The sequence below is a fragment of the Vigna unguiculata genome, chromosome 2, assembly GCF_037176805.1.
Source record: "Vigna unguiculata cultivar grain cowpea cultivar isolate G323 ecotype 2 chromosome 2, ASM3717680v1, whole genome shotgun sequence".
Classification (NCBI taxonomy): Eukaryota; Viridiplantae; Streptophyta; class Magnoliopsida; order Fabales; family Fabaceae; genus Vigna; species Vigna unguiculata.
This window is the reverse complement of record NC_140793.1, coordinates 17,241,569-17,257,682: the sequence shown is the minus strand read 5'-3', so window position 1 is coordinate 17,257,682 and position 16,114 is coordinate 17,241,569. Positions and strand designations below refer to the sequence as shown.

The following is a 16,114-nucleotide window of genomic DNA, read 5'->3' as shown; positions in this document are numbered from 1 at the left end:
ATTTTGCTTGGCGGCTCTAGAGCGACGCCAAGTAATAATGCAGGGGCATAATATTTGTATGAATTGGATGTGCATGGTCTACAAGGCTTTGGGTGATACCTTGATGATGGACTTGTTGAAGCGTACCTTGAGTTGTGGCTCAGAATGGTATCCCTTGAGTCGTGGCTCAAGATAGAGGGTAAACACTAGCATTCCTTGAGTTGTGGCTTAAAATGACATCTCTTGCGTTGTGGCTCGGGATGACGGATGAACACAAGCATTCCTTGAGTTATGGCTTGGATTGGCAAGTGTTACCGGTGTGAGTGTGCGAGTTGTGGCTTGTACGAAGGGTCTCCACTCGATTGATCAATCACAGGTTATGGCCAGTCATTTGCTAATCTTGTGTCGAGAAGATGAACTATAGTTTGTATCAGGAATTCCACCTGACATTACAAAGTGTGGTCTGTAGCATGTTTCCACGCACGTGTTCTACAAGTTGTGGCTTGCAGGTGGTGGCAACAAAGGGTATCTTGAGGTTATCATCTAAAGATGTAAAACATGGATAACATGGTGATGACCATGTGATATGGAATCAAAGGATAAAGTTCCTTTGATGAGTGTATGCATATGTATTTGAATTATATATATAACTTTATATTGTTAGCTCACCTTGTAACATCCTTACTGAAAATTACTTAATTAAATAAATATTAAAATATGGAAAATCAATCAACATAAATAATATTATTCCCAAATGCGGGAAAAATTCAATTTAGTTTTCAAAGCGCCATAATTTAAACATAACTAAATAATAATCTTTTTACAAGTTCTTAAAATCAAACATAATGAAATAACATCGTAAAATCCCTATATCAAGAGCCCCCAAGCTAGCCTTCTCCGTCTCTAAGCATCACCAACATCACTTGTGACATCATCTGCTCCCGTGTAACGAATCACACGATCATCGCCAAGTACAAACAAAAAGGGTGAGCTTATAAATAATTAAATAACATATAATATAGCATAATAAAAACAATACACCCATTTGTTCTATTCTAGTTAGTTCTTGGCCAAGACCTTAAACCCCAAGGCTTTTCATCCTTCACAACACACCACATAGTTAGCCATGGACTCAGGATTCATGATGCTCACACGAACCTGTCCGTTTGTGGTCATGCCTCTATGAACCTCCCCGCTCGTAGTCCTACTCTACGGACCTGCCCGCCCGTAGTCCAACACATGTGATCCACCAACCACGTACCTCTCCGCACACAACATCTGTCAAATGTGAGCATAGAACATATGAACCTACCTCACTCGTATCCTCACATGAGAGTAACTGGGTATGAACCTGCCCGCTCATACCATCACATGTTAACTACCATCCATGAACCTACCCACTCATGGCACATCATCTCCTTATCCATGTCCGCATCAATGCGTACTACAACACAAATTGCACTAAACTCGCTTGGCTAGAAGCCTTAGCTTGAGTGACCAGGCCTGTCCCGCTTAAGCTAAGCTTTCTCGCCTGAGCGAGCGTGCTCCAATGGCTCACTACGAAGTCTCGGTTAGGCGAGCTCTTCTCGCCTAGGCGAAGTCACCCTTCGCCTAAAACCAAAACTCTCGCCTAGGCAGCGAATTAAGCTAAAACACAGGACCTTGCACGATTTCTCGCTTAAGCGAGAACCACTCGCCTGAGCGAGATGCTTTGTTGCCCAAACATAAAACTCTCTGCCTGAGCGAGGTGCTCAAGCAGAACTACATAACAATCACGAGTTCTCGCTTAAGCGAGATACGCTTGCCTGAGCGAGATGCTCGAGTACAACCAGACTCAAGTTTCTGCTATTTTCGCCTAGGCGAACCTTGCTCGCTTGAGCGAGAATAGCAGACTTTCTCCCTGTTCAGGCACGCAGACACCAAAATTTCATACCCAAGTCACATTTCATCATTACACACGATTCACCACAAAGCACAAGCAATTTTGAATATGATTTAGACCCTAAATTAACCATCAAAATTCAAGATTGAACCAAAATTCACATCCAATGCAGAAAACCCCATTATTTTCATACAACTCATAAAAGATTGCTCAAACAACATCAAAACAATTATACCTCTGAATCATACCATGTAGAGTACGAAAATTCATGATCAAACACAATCAACATATATTTCAAAGTACACGAAAATTCACAATCAGAAAGAAATGCAAAAGAACTCCCCTAACCTGGAAATCCTTGCTTCAGTTGACTTTTAGATTTAACTTCGTGATACTCAGGAGCCCTCCTTGGCTCTCCCAAAAAAACACTGTAGCTCTCCTTTCAACCCAGAATGACTATCATCTCTTAAAAAAATATTCGCACCCCTCTAGTACTCTAGGTTTTTCAGTCTAAAAAAATCCTTTTATATCTTACCCCTTTTATATGACCTTAATTATGGGTAATGGTAAAAAAAAAGGGCTTTTTAATTGTTTATAATTGCCTTTCATAGCTCATTATGGGTTGTTTTTCCCATTCCCTTGGCTGCCCAATGTCTCTAGGGTCTACCCACCCTTACATTCATACTACAATTATATTAGCAAAAGTAAAGAAGTCAATTTTGTTCTCAGCAAGATTAGAAGACACAATCCCTCAATCACAAAGCAAGTGCTCAACCAATTCAACCAATACACGTTTCATGATAATCCCTATAATTTTAGGATTACATTATCACTAATATTCTCATTCAATATATAACATAAAAAAATGCACCATTTACATAACATACAATTGGCATACATAGGACTCAAACCCAAGTCCGTTCCTATAAATAATTACTTTCAACCACTTGAGCTAGTATTTTTCCACATCACAAACATTTGTATTAAATTCCATAAAGGCTCCTATTACCTGCATTCATTAAATAATTATTTAATTTTCTCGGGTCTTACACACCCTATCTGTTTGTGTTTGGCGATGATCGTGTAATGCGTTACATGGGAGCAGATGATGTTGTAGGTGGCTCTAGTGAGGCCTTGATCGAAGCGGGGCAACATGGGGATTTTACGATTTCAGCTCATTTTAGTTTTTTCAGTTGGTTTTATGATTGGTTTTGGAATTGTAAAACTTGGAGTTTATTTACGATTATTATTATTATTATTATTATTGTTGTTGTTGTTGTTGTTATTAATGTATGGTTTTAATTTTCTCGCGTTTTGGAAAAATACAATATAATTAATAAATGAGGTTTTATTTATATTATCTATTTTTGTTTTATTAAAATTAATAATATCCGATCTGGATGTTACACTAAGCTTATCTATCAAATTAAGACTTACATTATCATGCCACTATGGATTTAAGGACCTAAAATGCATGCTAAATTTGACCAAACTAATAACACTTTTAAGGATTACACCAAAAATGCATTAAAAACACCTCATTAAGCTACTTTTGCAAAACTAGACTAGAAACCTAACTAAACTAATTTTAGACTAGTTACTCTTGTAATTGGCTTAGAAACACTCTAGAGATTAGGGATTTATCAAAGTTTGTACAATTTGACCTAAGAACTAAGATCACTTAAACTCTCGAGGAAGCAAGAAGAATTCTGAAAGAAAAAGATAAAATTGAAAGGGATGCTCATCTTGTCATCCTAGAGGACGAGCTGAGAATACTTAGGCAAAATGAGAAGAAGATTCAAGAGAATTTGATAACTATGAGCCAATCAAGGAAAAGCTTCAAAACTCCCACACAAATCACAGACTATGAGAAGGATAGTAGAATTGTTAATCAATATTATCAACCTCCTCCACTAAGAGTGCATAGAAGGAAGCATGAGATAGACCATGCACCAAGAGAGATTAGAGTTGACCTTCCTCATTTCCATGGAAAAGAAGTTTTAGAGGCATACCTAGATTGGGAACTGAAAGTAGAACAACGTTTTGAGTGCCATCAAGTGGTTGAGGAAACTAAGGTCTCCCTAGAAACCTTAAGCTTCTGAGAAAATGCCATGTATTGGTAGAATTCCATAGTGAGAGAAGGAAGACTCTCCAATTCCCCTCAAGTCCAATATTGTAATGATTTAAAAAGTGCTATGAGAAAAAGCACGTACCCTCCTACTATCATATGGAGCTTAAAGACAAACTCCAAAGGCTCTAACAAAGAAACATGAGTGTAGATGAGTATAGGCAAAAGATGGAGCTTTACATGATTAAGGTGGGAATCAGAGAGGAAGAAGAAACAATATTGAGATTTGAATGATTTGGTACAAATGTGCATAAAATGATTTGGTGCAACAACTCTTGAGAAAAGGTTTAAAGCTTTCCACTCTAACTCTAGTCTTAAGAAAGACTACAAGAGGGAGGGCAAGCAATTGGTATAAGAAGAACCTTCTAGGAGCTTAGGAAAAGAAAAAAGAGAAGATAAGGAGAAAAAGAAGAAAAAGGAAGGAACATCATCACATAATCGCACTAGTGATATCAAGTTCTTCAAGTGTGTCTTGGTAGAGGTCACATTTCATCACAATGCCCTACCAAAAGGAGCATGATCTTAAGGGGTATTGATGTATATAGTAGCCAAGATGAGGAGAGTGATAATAGGAGTGAGGAAATTAGCGCACCTAAAGGTGAGGATGCCTACCCTTGCAATGAATATCTTCTTGTGTTAAGAAGAACTCTCCACAAACAATCTAGTCCCCAAGATCAAACGTAAAGAGAGAACATCTTTCACACAAGATGTAAAGTTTTAGAAAATACATGTTCTTTCATTATGGATAGTGGCTCGTGTTTCAATTGTTGTAGCACTAGGTTGGTTGAAAAGTTAGCATTAACTATCTTGCCTCATCCACAACCTTACAAATTCCAATGGCTTAATGATGAGGAGGACATGATAATTAATCAACAAATGGAGGTTAAGTTTTCCATAGGGAATTATGAGGATAGTGTGCTATGTGACATAATACCTATGGAAGCTTGTCACATCTTGTTGGGAAGACCTTGACATTTTGAAAAGCAAACCATACACAATGGCCATAACAATGAGATAACCTTCATCAACAAGGGTAGAAAGTTTGTGTTCACCCTCTAATATCATCTCAAGTGGTAGAGGATAATGTGCAAATGAAAAATAAGAGAGTACAAGAAAAAGATAAAAAGAAAAGTCACGACACTTACAAACACAAAAGTGAAATCAAATACTTTAAGTGTCAAAGTAATACACACAAGTTCAATGAGTGTCCATTAAAAGAATACTCATGTTAAGGGCCAAAGGCTTGTGTGAAGATTCAAAAGAGGTCTTCTTCCTATCTTCCTCTAGTAGAATGGAAAGACAAGACCTAATAAAACCTTGTGTTGAAAAGGGAAGTCACTCCAAAATCACATGCATTCAATAGAAGGCAAACAATAGCTTAAATGGGAATGCTCCTAAACTCCAATGCCTTGATCATTCACTTGATCAAAGGTGTATGATCCTTTGGAGCTACATGCTTTGAATGATTATTCTAACAACACTTACCTTGTCTTTTTTTTTTTGTAAGGGTATTTGACCTCGAGGAAAGAAAGTCAAACCTGCAGATTTGAGGACAAATAATTTTGAAGAGGGAGGGGATGATGGCAAATGTAACACCCCTTTCGAGATGCAACTTGAAAATTTAAAATTTCCAAACCATCCAAAAGAAACTCTGATACCGTTCTATTTAGATAGGAACTTTCACAAATAACTTGTCTCAAACCACTTACCAAAAACATTCAAAGAAAATTTCATCAATCCAAAATGAAATATTATTAAAATTTGCACCCAACCATTCCAACACGAGTCATTAAATAAACTTTTTACAAAACCTTTTGAAAGAAAATAAACTTTCAAAGTAGCCGATTATTACATTATATTCAAAAATAGTTACCAAGACTTTAAGTAAACTCCCACGTCTTTCCCACGAGCTCCAACAACTAAGCATTTCCACTAGCATTTGCATCAACATGTGCTCCCAAATAACAAAAGTTATATAATCACAGGTAGAAACCACAACCACAACATGTAAGGTGGGATAATCGTGTACACAACACATAATATATATATATATATATATATATATATATATATATATATATATACACACATACACACACACACACACTCACCACACATAACTCACCTATCGTTACCATACTATAACATAACGCATCCAAGATATCAACTATTGTCAACACCCAATTTCGTCCAGTTGAATAAATTTATTTTCAAAATAATAAAAATAAAAAGATGTTTTTTAGTTAATGGGGTAAATATAAAATGGTGAAATAAAAATTTCTTCAAAGATTTTCAAATTTTAATTTGAGCAAAAAAATAAAAATAAAGGGAGAGAGGAAAAAAAAGAGAATAAAAAGGAAAAAAAGAAGGAAGAGGCCAATTAATTTTTAATTATGACACTCCTTCTCATGAGTCCAACAACCCAACATATTTTCTACCCTTTGATAGAGAAAATAGTGATATGATTCTAATAATTAGAAGCAATATCTCTTCTAATGATTAGAATCAATATTACTAATGATGATTGATATTGTGCTCTGATTTGCCGCGATTTGATTTTCGTAATGTCCTACTATCATGACAAATTTCTTCCTTATATTGTTCATTACAATTAAGGCTAGGATGACATTGATATTACAATGTGTGAATATAAATACGCATCCTATCATATGAAAGGGATCGAAAAAAAACATTCTCTACACTTTCTCTTTCTTTCTCATTACCACCCACAATGACACATCTTATTTTTATCTCTCTTAGGAAAAAAAGAAAAATATTAGAAAAGGAGGTAAGAAAAAAGAAAAGATAAAATGTATTTGTAATGTAAAAAATGAGAGGGTGAGATTGATATAGAAGAAAATTATTGAAATTTTTTTATCCAATTTTCATTATTTTTTTAAATCATCAAAAAAAATATTTAATCCATTTCTTTAGTGCCTGTCCGGCCGCCCGCGGTGCATGATACCCAATTTAGACTTTTGTTTTTTCTAAAAAATACATAAAGATCTAAAATTTAAAAATAGCTTTATTTGTTTACTCTCTGATATCTATCCAGTTTCTCACGTTACAGTGACATCCACACACACTTTCAAATAACTCCAAAAAAATATGAAAAATTATAAAGATTAGAAAATAATGAAAAATAAAGATTATAAAATAAAAGAATTTATTTTCTGTGTTTGTTCGACCGCTCGCGTCGCATGACACCAATTTTAAATTAATTCAAAATACTAAAAATTTAAATAAAATATTTTCAAAATTATAAAAAAAAATCAAATCCTTTTCCAAATAGTTTTCTGAATTGTGTTTTCATTAAAGAACTACGTAACCCTGATTCTCCTTTGTATATGGAGATACGTAGGAGCGAGGATTAATCCTTGTTGGACCCAAAAAACAAAAAAAAAATTTGTTTCTTTTGTACATCCTTTTATTATTATTTTTGTGGAAAATTAAATAGGGTTAAATATGTTTTTGGTCCCTTAACTTTTAGTGAACTTTGGAATTAGTCCATTTCGAAACTTGGGACCAATTTAGTCCTTCATCTTTTGAAATACGTGAGTTTAGTCCTTTTAATCAAATTTTGTTAGGTTTATTTGACGTTTCATATGCATTTCAAGATTCTATTTGAGTTGTTTATACTGTTTGACACGTTCAGGTGATTTCTGGAAAATCCCAGAAACCTACTAAAAACAACGCAGAAAGGAGTTTAAATCATGCAATTTGATCATAGTAGAGCACGATACAATATACACGAATCAAACACATAAGAAAACAACTCCCCTTACCTGGATTCCTTGCTCCAAATTCAAATATGGTGGGTGTCTCGAACCCAAAAGCTCTCTTAACCTTTGCTCCCCCTCCAACAATGGCTTCCGCTTCAATTCTTCTCTGCAACCTGTAACAATTCGCTAGAACTTCTCTACCTAGTGACTCACACGAAAATACAATACTATCCTCTCCTCTAATTCCCTTCTCTCTCTGAGTTAATACCCCCTTAATCACCCTTTACTCCACTAAAACGAAAATTAACTTAGAATTGGTTTAATGGTTATTCAATGATCATTAACAGAATGTTTTCAGCCCCCTAACCTAAGCTGCCTGTCTTGGCTGCTAGGGTTCCTAAGCCCTTTCATATTCATGCCAAAAGAAAATTTGGCAAAAAGAAAGTTAAATTCGTTCTTACCAAGGTTTGAACCCACAACCCCTAAATTACCAAATCAGTGCATAACCAATTCAACCAATTCATGTTTCGTGATAGTTCCTATAATTTTAGGATTACATTATCACCAATCACATTCATACACAATCATTAAAATAATACTCATATTAAAATAACATACAATTAGCACACATAGGACTTGACACAATCATGTACTCTCAACCACTTGAGCTAGTACTTTTCCATGTCATAACAATTCGCATTAAATGCCATAAAGGCTCCTATTACCCGTATTTAGTAAATAATTATTTATTTAATTATTTAAATTTCTCGGGTCTTACATTTCGCCCACCTTAAAAGGTTTTCGTCCTCAAAAATGGGACTTACTAGGAAACAAGTGCGGGTAGGATTGCCTCATGTGATCCTCCATCTCCCAAGTCATCTCCTGAGTAGCCTCGTCCTAGAGCATTTTCACGGTCTTTATGTCCTTTCCTCATAGCTTTTTCACTTGTGAGTTGAGTATCCCCACTAGTCATGTGTTCACTGTCAAGTCCTCATTGATCTGAATGTCATCCGACTCCAGCACATGTGACAAATCTGCTATGTATTTCCTCAGCTGAGAAACATGAAATACGTTGTGCAAGATCGCCAAGTGCGGTGGCAATGCAATCTCATACGTTGCAGCGCCGATCCTCCTCAAAATCTGATATGGCCCAACAAATCTCGGAGTTAACTTCCTTGATTTGATAGCCCTTCCAATACCAATCGTCGGTGTGACTCTTAGGAACACATGATCCCCTACCTCAAACTCCAAAGGTCATTAACTCTTATCTGCATAGGACTTTTATCTTCTCTGAGTTGCTTTCATGCGATCTTGGATAATTTTGACTTTATCCGACGTTTGCTTTAAAAACTCTGGGCCCAACACTAGTGACTCACCATCCTGATTCCAACATAGCGGTGTCCTACATCGCCGCCCATACAATGCCTCATACGGTGCCATACCAATACTGAAGTGATAATTGTTGTTGTACGTAAATTCCACCAATGAAAGCATTTCATTCCAACTTCCCATATGATCCAACACACAAGCTTGTAGTAGATCCTCCAATGACTAGATCGTCCTCTCAGACTGCCCATCAGTCTGAGGATGATACGCAGAACTCATCCGCAAATAAGTCCCCAACGCTGCCTGTAGAGACTGCCAAAAGCGAGAAGTGAATCTCGGTTATTTGTCAAATATGATGCTAGTCGGCACCCCATGCAATCTGACTACGTCTCTAACATATAGCTCAGCCATCTTGTCCATCAACATCTTCTGATTAATTGCTAAGAAATGGGCACACTTAGTCAACCTGTTTATGATCACCCAAATTGAATCATGCCCTTTAGCAGACCTCAGCAGATGCGTCACGAAGTCCATTGCGATGCTATCCCATTTCCACTACTGGATATCTAGCAGCTGTAATGTACCACCTGGCCTTTGGTGTTCAATCTTTGCCTTTTGACACACCAAGCATGATGCCACAAAGTCGGCGACATTAGTTTTCATTTTGTTCCACTAGAAAGACTGTTTCAGATCCTTATACATCTTTAGTCATACCTGGATGTATGCTAAGACAACTTTTGTGACCCTCTTCCAGAATTTGCTTCCTCAACCTCCAATTCATCGATAAATAAGCTCTATCTCTGAATTGAAGGATGCCATCTAACCCCATCCGGTAATCCTTCCCTTTCTAGGTTCCTAACCAGCTCACAAAATGCTGCAGCTCAGCATCATTTTTCTGCTCATCTCATATCACCCCAAGACGTCATTAGTTAGTGTCAGTACACTACACCTAATGGAATCCTCTCCCACTTGTATACCCAGATTCATATCCTTGAGTTTCTCAATTAATTCTAACTCTTTCACCATCATTACTGACATATGTATCGTCTTCCGACTCAAGGCATCCGCCACTATGTTTGCTTTATCAAGATGGTAAAGTAACTCAAAATCATAGTCCTTGAGATACTACATCCATTGTTGTTGTCTCATATTCAACTCCTTTTGATCAAACATGTATTTCAGGCTTTTGTGATCACTGAAAACGTGGAACTAGGAGCCATACAAGTAGTGTCTCCATGTCTTAACTACAACAGCCAACTCTAAATCATGGGTGGGGTAGTTCTTCTCACGCACTTTCAACTACTTAGAAGCATAAGCTACTGGCCTTTTCTCCTTCATCAATACACACCACAAACCCTGATAGGATGCATCATAATATACCTCAAACTTCTTACTAGTGTTTGGAATAGCGAGTACTAGAGCTGTAGTCAATCTCCTCTTCATCTCCTCAGAGCACCCTTCACATTTATCTGTCCAGGAGAAGGGTTGATCTTTTCTAGTGAGTTGGGTTAGAGGACTCACCATTTTTTAGAACCCTTCCACAAACCTTATATAATACCCAGCCAGTCCTAGGATACTTCGCACCTCGGTTAACGTCCGTGGTCTTTCCTATTTCAGCACTCTATCAATCTTGCTCGGGTCTACTGCAATACCATGTGAAGAGATAACATGCCCCAGAAACTATAGCTCTTCTAACAAGAACTTGCGCTTTGACAGATAGCCATAAAAATGATGTTCTTTGAGTACCTCTAATACAATTCTCAGATGATATCCATGCTCCTCCTTATTCTAGGAGTAGATGAGAATGTCATCTATGAACACCACCACAAACTTATCCAAATAGGGGCGAAAAATCCGATTCATGTAATCCATGAAGACTGTTAGAGCATTAGTTACTTCAAATGGCATTACTACATACTCGTAATGTCCATATCTCGATCGGAGTGTCATCTTCTGAACGTCCTCTGGTTTGACTAAGATCTGATGGTATCCAGACCTCAAGTCAATTTTGGAGAACACACTTGCCCCTCTCAGCTGATCTAGGAGATCATCAATCCTCGGCAGTGGGTACTTGTTCTTTATCGTTAATTTATTCAACTACCGATAATCTACGCACTACCGGGAACTCCCATCATTCTTCTTCACCAGTAACACCGGAGCTCACCACGGAGATGCCCTAGGTCTGATGAATTTCTTCTCTAGCAAATTATCGATCTGCTTCTTCAGTTCTGTTAGTTCTGTTGGTGCCATTCTGTAAGGAGCCGTCGACATTGGAACCACTCCAGGGATTAGATCAATCGAGAAATTTATGTCCCTGCTTGGTGGCAACTCGGGTATTTCATATGGAAACACGTTAGCATATTCATCCACCACTGGTATTCTTTTGATCTGCTCTTTTATGCTTTTCTTTTCAGCTTAAGCCACTATCACAAAACAAGTAGCTCATCCCTTCATCTCTTTCACCGCCTCTTGGGACGATATCAATTCTACCCCTTGTTGTTCTGAGAATATCATTATGCGCCGTCCACAGTCAATCACAACATGGTTGATAGACAACCAGTCCATTCCCAATATTACATCTAATCCGTTCAAAGGCAAGCATATAAGATTCACCTTGAATCTTCGGCCCTCTACTTCTAGCGAGCATCCAACACAGGCAGAATTGGTTGAAACTTGTCCAGATGCTGATGTCGAGACTATTAACTCGCATCCCAAGTCACGAGTCGACAATCCCAGTTTCTTCACACAGTCGTGGGATATGAAAGAGTGCGAAGCTCTTGAGTCAAATAACACTAACACACTGTTACCCAACAATAAACAATAGTCAAGTATAAGGCTACCTGACTGGGTGGCTTCTGTACTGGTCATAGCAAAAACTTAGCCTGCTGCTCTAGGCCTCTCTGTCGAGGGTGGTTGAGATCGTGTTCCTGTAGTAGTCTTCTTATTAGGACATTTGTTAGCAAAAATGTCATGGCTGGTCACACGTATAGCACTTGCGGGTGCTATCGCTACGTCCTCCATTGCCCGCGGGCTTCGTGCCGTTCCTCCTAAGGTGCTCCCCACCACAATTATAACATTGTAGCTTCCGAGAAGATGACAGTGGTCTATACTAGGGCATTTTCTGTTGCCAACCCTCTACACTATTCTTCTGAGGTCGGCTGACTCGACTGGGCCCCATCTTAAGCTGCTCAACACTCTTGGCCTGCTCCACCAAGATCGGGAACTCACGTACCCTCAATGGTACAATGAACCGACGCAGCTCATGTTTCAATCCATCCTCAAACTTCTTGTAGTGCCACTCTTCTGTGACCGCCTACGAGTAGAACCTCGCAAGATACTCGAATCATTCCACGTACGCCTGTACTATCTTATTCCCCTGCTACAGGGTGAAGAACTCGACTTCGCACTCATTTCTAGCGCTGTCTGGAAAGTACTTCTCCAGGAACCTCCTACAAAAGTTGACCCATGTCACCTCCTCCTCTCGGGTCTTCATCTATTGCTGCATCCCCATCCACTAGTATTCTACATTTGTCACCAATAGGAATGTGGCAAATGTAGGCTTCTGGGCCTTTGTGCACTTAATTACCCTGAAGATCTTCTCACATTCATGTAGCCATGCGTTTGCCTCATCTGGGGTGGCTTTCCTTGTGAATTTCGCTGGCTTATGACGCATGCTATCTTCAATCGTCACAGGTCTGACTGGTGGAATCATCGCCCTCAACTACGCTGCCACAGGTTGCATCGCGTCCACCATCCTATGGATTGCATTAGCAATCTCGTCAACTCCAGCGGTATTTCTACACCTCCGGTTTGCCATTACCTTTGCATGCCATATTTTTTTGAGCTGTTAACATTAAACAACTCAGATTATAACAAACAATCAATAACACAACACAAGTTTACAAACAAAACGTGGTAAGCTCACTCCCCAAGTTCCCCAAAAACTTAGAACTTTTGCTCTGATACCAAATGTAACATCCCTACTGGAAATTACTTAATTAAATGAAATAAATAAGAGTTTAAATTCAAATGTCATGTTATTATTCCCAAACACGGAAAAATTTAAAATAAAATCCAGTTTGCCAAAATTTAAATGAAACTAGCGTATAATGTCTTACAAGTTCCAAAGTTCGATAAACAAATGAAAACACGGTAAAAATCCCTAGCTCACAATATCCCAAGCTAGCCATCTCTCCGCATCTACGCATCAACAACATCACCTGTAGCATCATCTGCTCCCGTGTAATGAATCACACGATCATCAACAATCACAAACAGAAAGGGTGAGCTTATAAAAATAAAAATAAAAATAAAAATAACATATAATGTAGCAGAATATAAGCAATGCACCCATCTTATTCATCCTAGTTAGTTCTTGGCCAAGACCTTAATACCCCTAGGATTTTCAAACTTCAAATCATACAAATAGTTAGTCTTGGATTCAGGATTTGTGATGCTCACACGAACCTACCTACTCGTGGTCCTACCTCTACGAACCTCCCCGCTTGTAGTCCTACTCTATGAACCTCCCCGCTCATGGTCCTGCCCTACGGACTTGCCCACCCGTAGTCCAACACACGTGATCCACCAGCTACGTACCTTCCCACACGCAGCATCTCCCAAGTGTGAGCACAGAACATATGAACCTACCTTGCTCGTATCCCCACATGAGAGTAACTGGATATGAACCTCCCCGCTCATATCATCACGTGTTCACCACCATCCATGAACCTACCCGTTCATGGCACAACATCTCCTGATCCAAGTATAGCATCAGTGCTTACAAGCAACACACGCAAGCCACTAACTGCAGCATTATCGCCTAGCGCAGCCTAAGCGCCGCTACGCGAAACCTGCACAGATCGCCTGGCGGGATGTCCTCGCCGCCAGGCGCTAGGCTCAAGCAGACCCACTTTTGCAGGGTGTATCGTCTGGTGGAACACACCTTGCCGCCAGGCACCACGCGGTGCAGGGACTTCCCTAGAGGTCCTACCGCCTGGCGCACACACCCGTACCGACAAGCGTTATACCAGTAGTGAAACTTTTACTGATTTTTATGCATCCAAACACAGATTGGCCTACAGCCCAAGCCATCCCAGCAATCCAGAAATACACTAGTCAAGTCAAGGTTACACTCTTGGTAATCCACAGCCATCACATGGTTCAATGTCTATTATTCGTAGTTGTCAAGTCAATTAATCAAGACCTATACTTTTACCAAGCACTTTAACTTTGCATAATATCCCAATCAAACCTATGGAAAGAAAACCACCAATCCAATACCTTACACTTAGACAATTCTTACTACTGCTCTGCATTGATATTAACATTTTTCTTCACTTACCTTCCAATTAAGTTACCTAATTCTTGTGAATTACTTAATCTGCCATATTAAATCTTCCAAGAGTTCCAATCTATAACTCAATGAAATCTTACCTTCCCAACTCCTACAATCCCACTTACCATTATCCTTTAGTCTGTTTTGGATTCTAGGTCCATATTGCCTATCACATACACATATAACCATAAAATCGTACACTTTACATTTCTATATTCTAGTTTATTACAACTTAAGCCTACTATTCTCGTTCCTCCAATTTCCCATCACGGACCAATACCCGAATCAAAATTCCACGTACCAACAAACTGCCAGGCTGAAAAATTCCAGCCATCGCTTGCGGAATCCCTTGCTCCTTGTTGTCTTGTCTCACCGCCCACTAGGCCGAAATCGTTCGCAATCCTAGAAGTAAGTATGCATCAAAATTGCCCAGACTAAATGCCAATTACCCGCTATAAATCAATTTCCTAATTATTCTCTTTCATCCCTTCTCACAATTCATAATCACCCCATCGTCCTTGTCATACAGGTAATTACTCAACATAATTCCATTCGATTAATAGCTTTCAACACCACGTACAAAGATTCAACAAAAATTTCTGGAAGCCACAAGGACTCTCGCATCAAATAACACCAACCAATCGCGAACAACGTCACACCGTCTAGCGGTTATTCATCATCGTCAAGCGGTTCATGCCAGAACCAAGAACACAATCAAAATGTGAGGTGTTTCCTAGCGGTAAGGGTTGGGTCGCACGACGGTTTCTGGGAAAAACCCAGAAACCTACTAAAAACAACGAAGAAAGGAGTGGAAGTCATGCAATTTGATCATACCAGAGCACGATACAATATACACGAATCAAACACATAAGAAAACAACTCCCCTTACTTGGATTCCTTTGCTCCCCCTCCAACAATGGCTTCCACTCCAAATCTTCTCTACTATCAACAATAATTCTCTAGAACTTCTCGGCCCAGTGACTCACACGAAAATACAATACTCTGCTCTCCTCTAATTCCCTTCTCTCTCTGAGTTAATACCCCTTAATCACCCTTTACTCCAATAAAACGAAAATTAACTTAGAATTGGTTTAATGGTTATTCAATGATCATTAACAGAATGTTTTCAGCCCCCTAACCTAAGTTGCCTGTCTTGGCTGCTTGGGTTCCTAAGCCCTTTCATATTCATGCCAAAAGAAAATTTGGCAAAAAGAAAGTTAAATTCGTTCTTAACAAGGTTTGAACCCACAACCCCTCAATTACTAAATTAATGCACAACCAATTCATCCAATTCATGTTTCATGATAATTCCTGTAATTTTAGGATTACATTATCACCAATCGCATTCATACATAATCATTAAAATAATACTCATTAAAATAACATAGAATTGGCACACATAGGACATGAACCCAAGTCCTCTCACACAATCAAGTACTTTCAACCACTTAAGCTAGTACTTTTCCACATTATAACAATTTGCATTAAATGCCATAAAGGCTCCTACTACCCACGTTTATTAAATAATTATTTATTTAATTATTTAAATTTCTCGGGTCTTACAGTTTTTAAAAATGTACTTAAGTAAAAACTTATACTTTAAATCAAAACAACAATCATCTAAATATTTTCAAATAATAATAGCAAATAAAAGAAATTACATCATCTTTAACCTTTACTTTTAAATAATTTAACAAAAGATGCTATCACACTTGCTTAATTTGTTGAACGATCTCAAA

The 16,114-nt window shown here is 38.4% G+C and overlaps 1 pseudogene; it reads left to right on the top strand.

Moving 5' to 3' along the window:
* The first annotated feature begins 2,956 nt into the window (after positions 1-2,956).
* Positions 2,957-5,366, top strand: LOC146888371 (uncharacterized; annotated as a pseudogene).
* Positions 5,367-16,114: the final 10,748 nt, after the last annotated feature.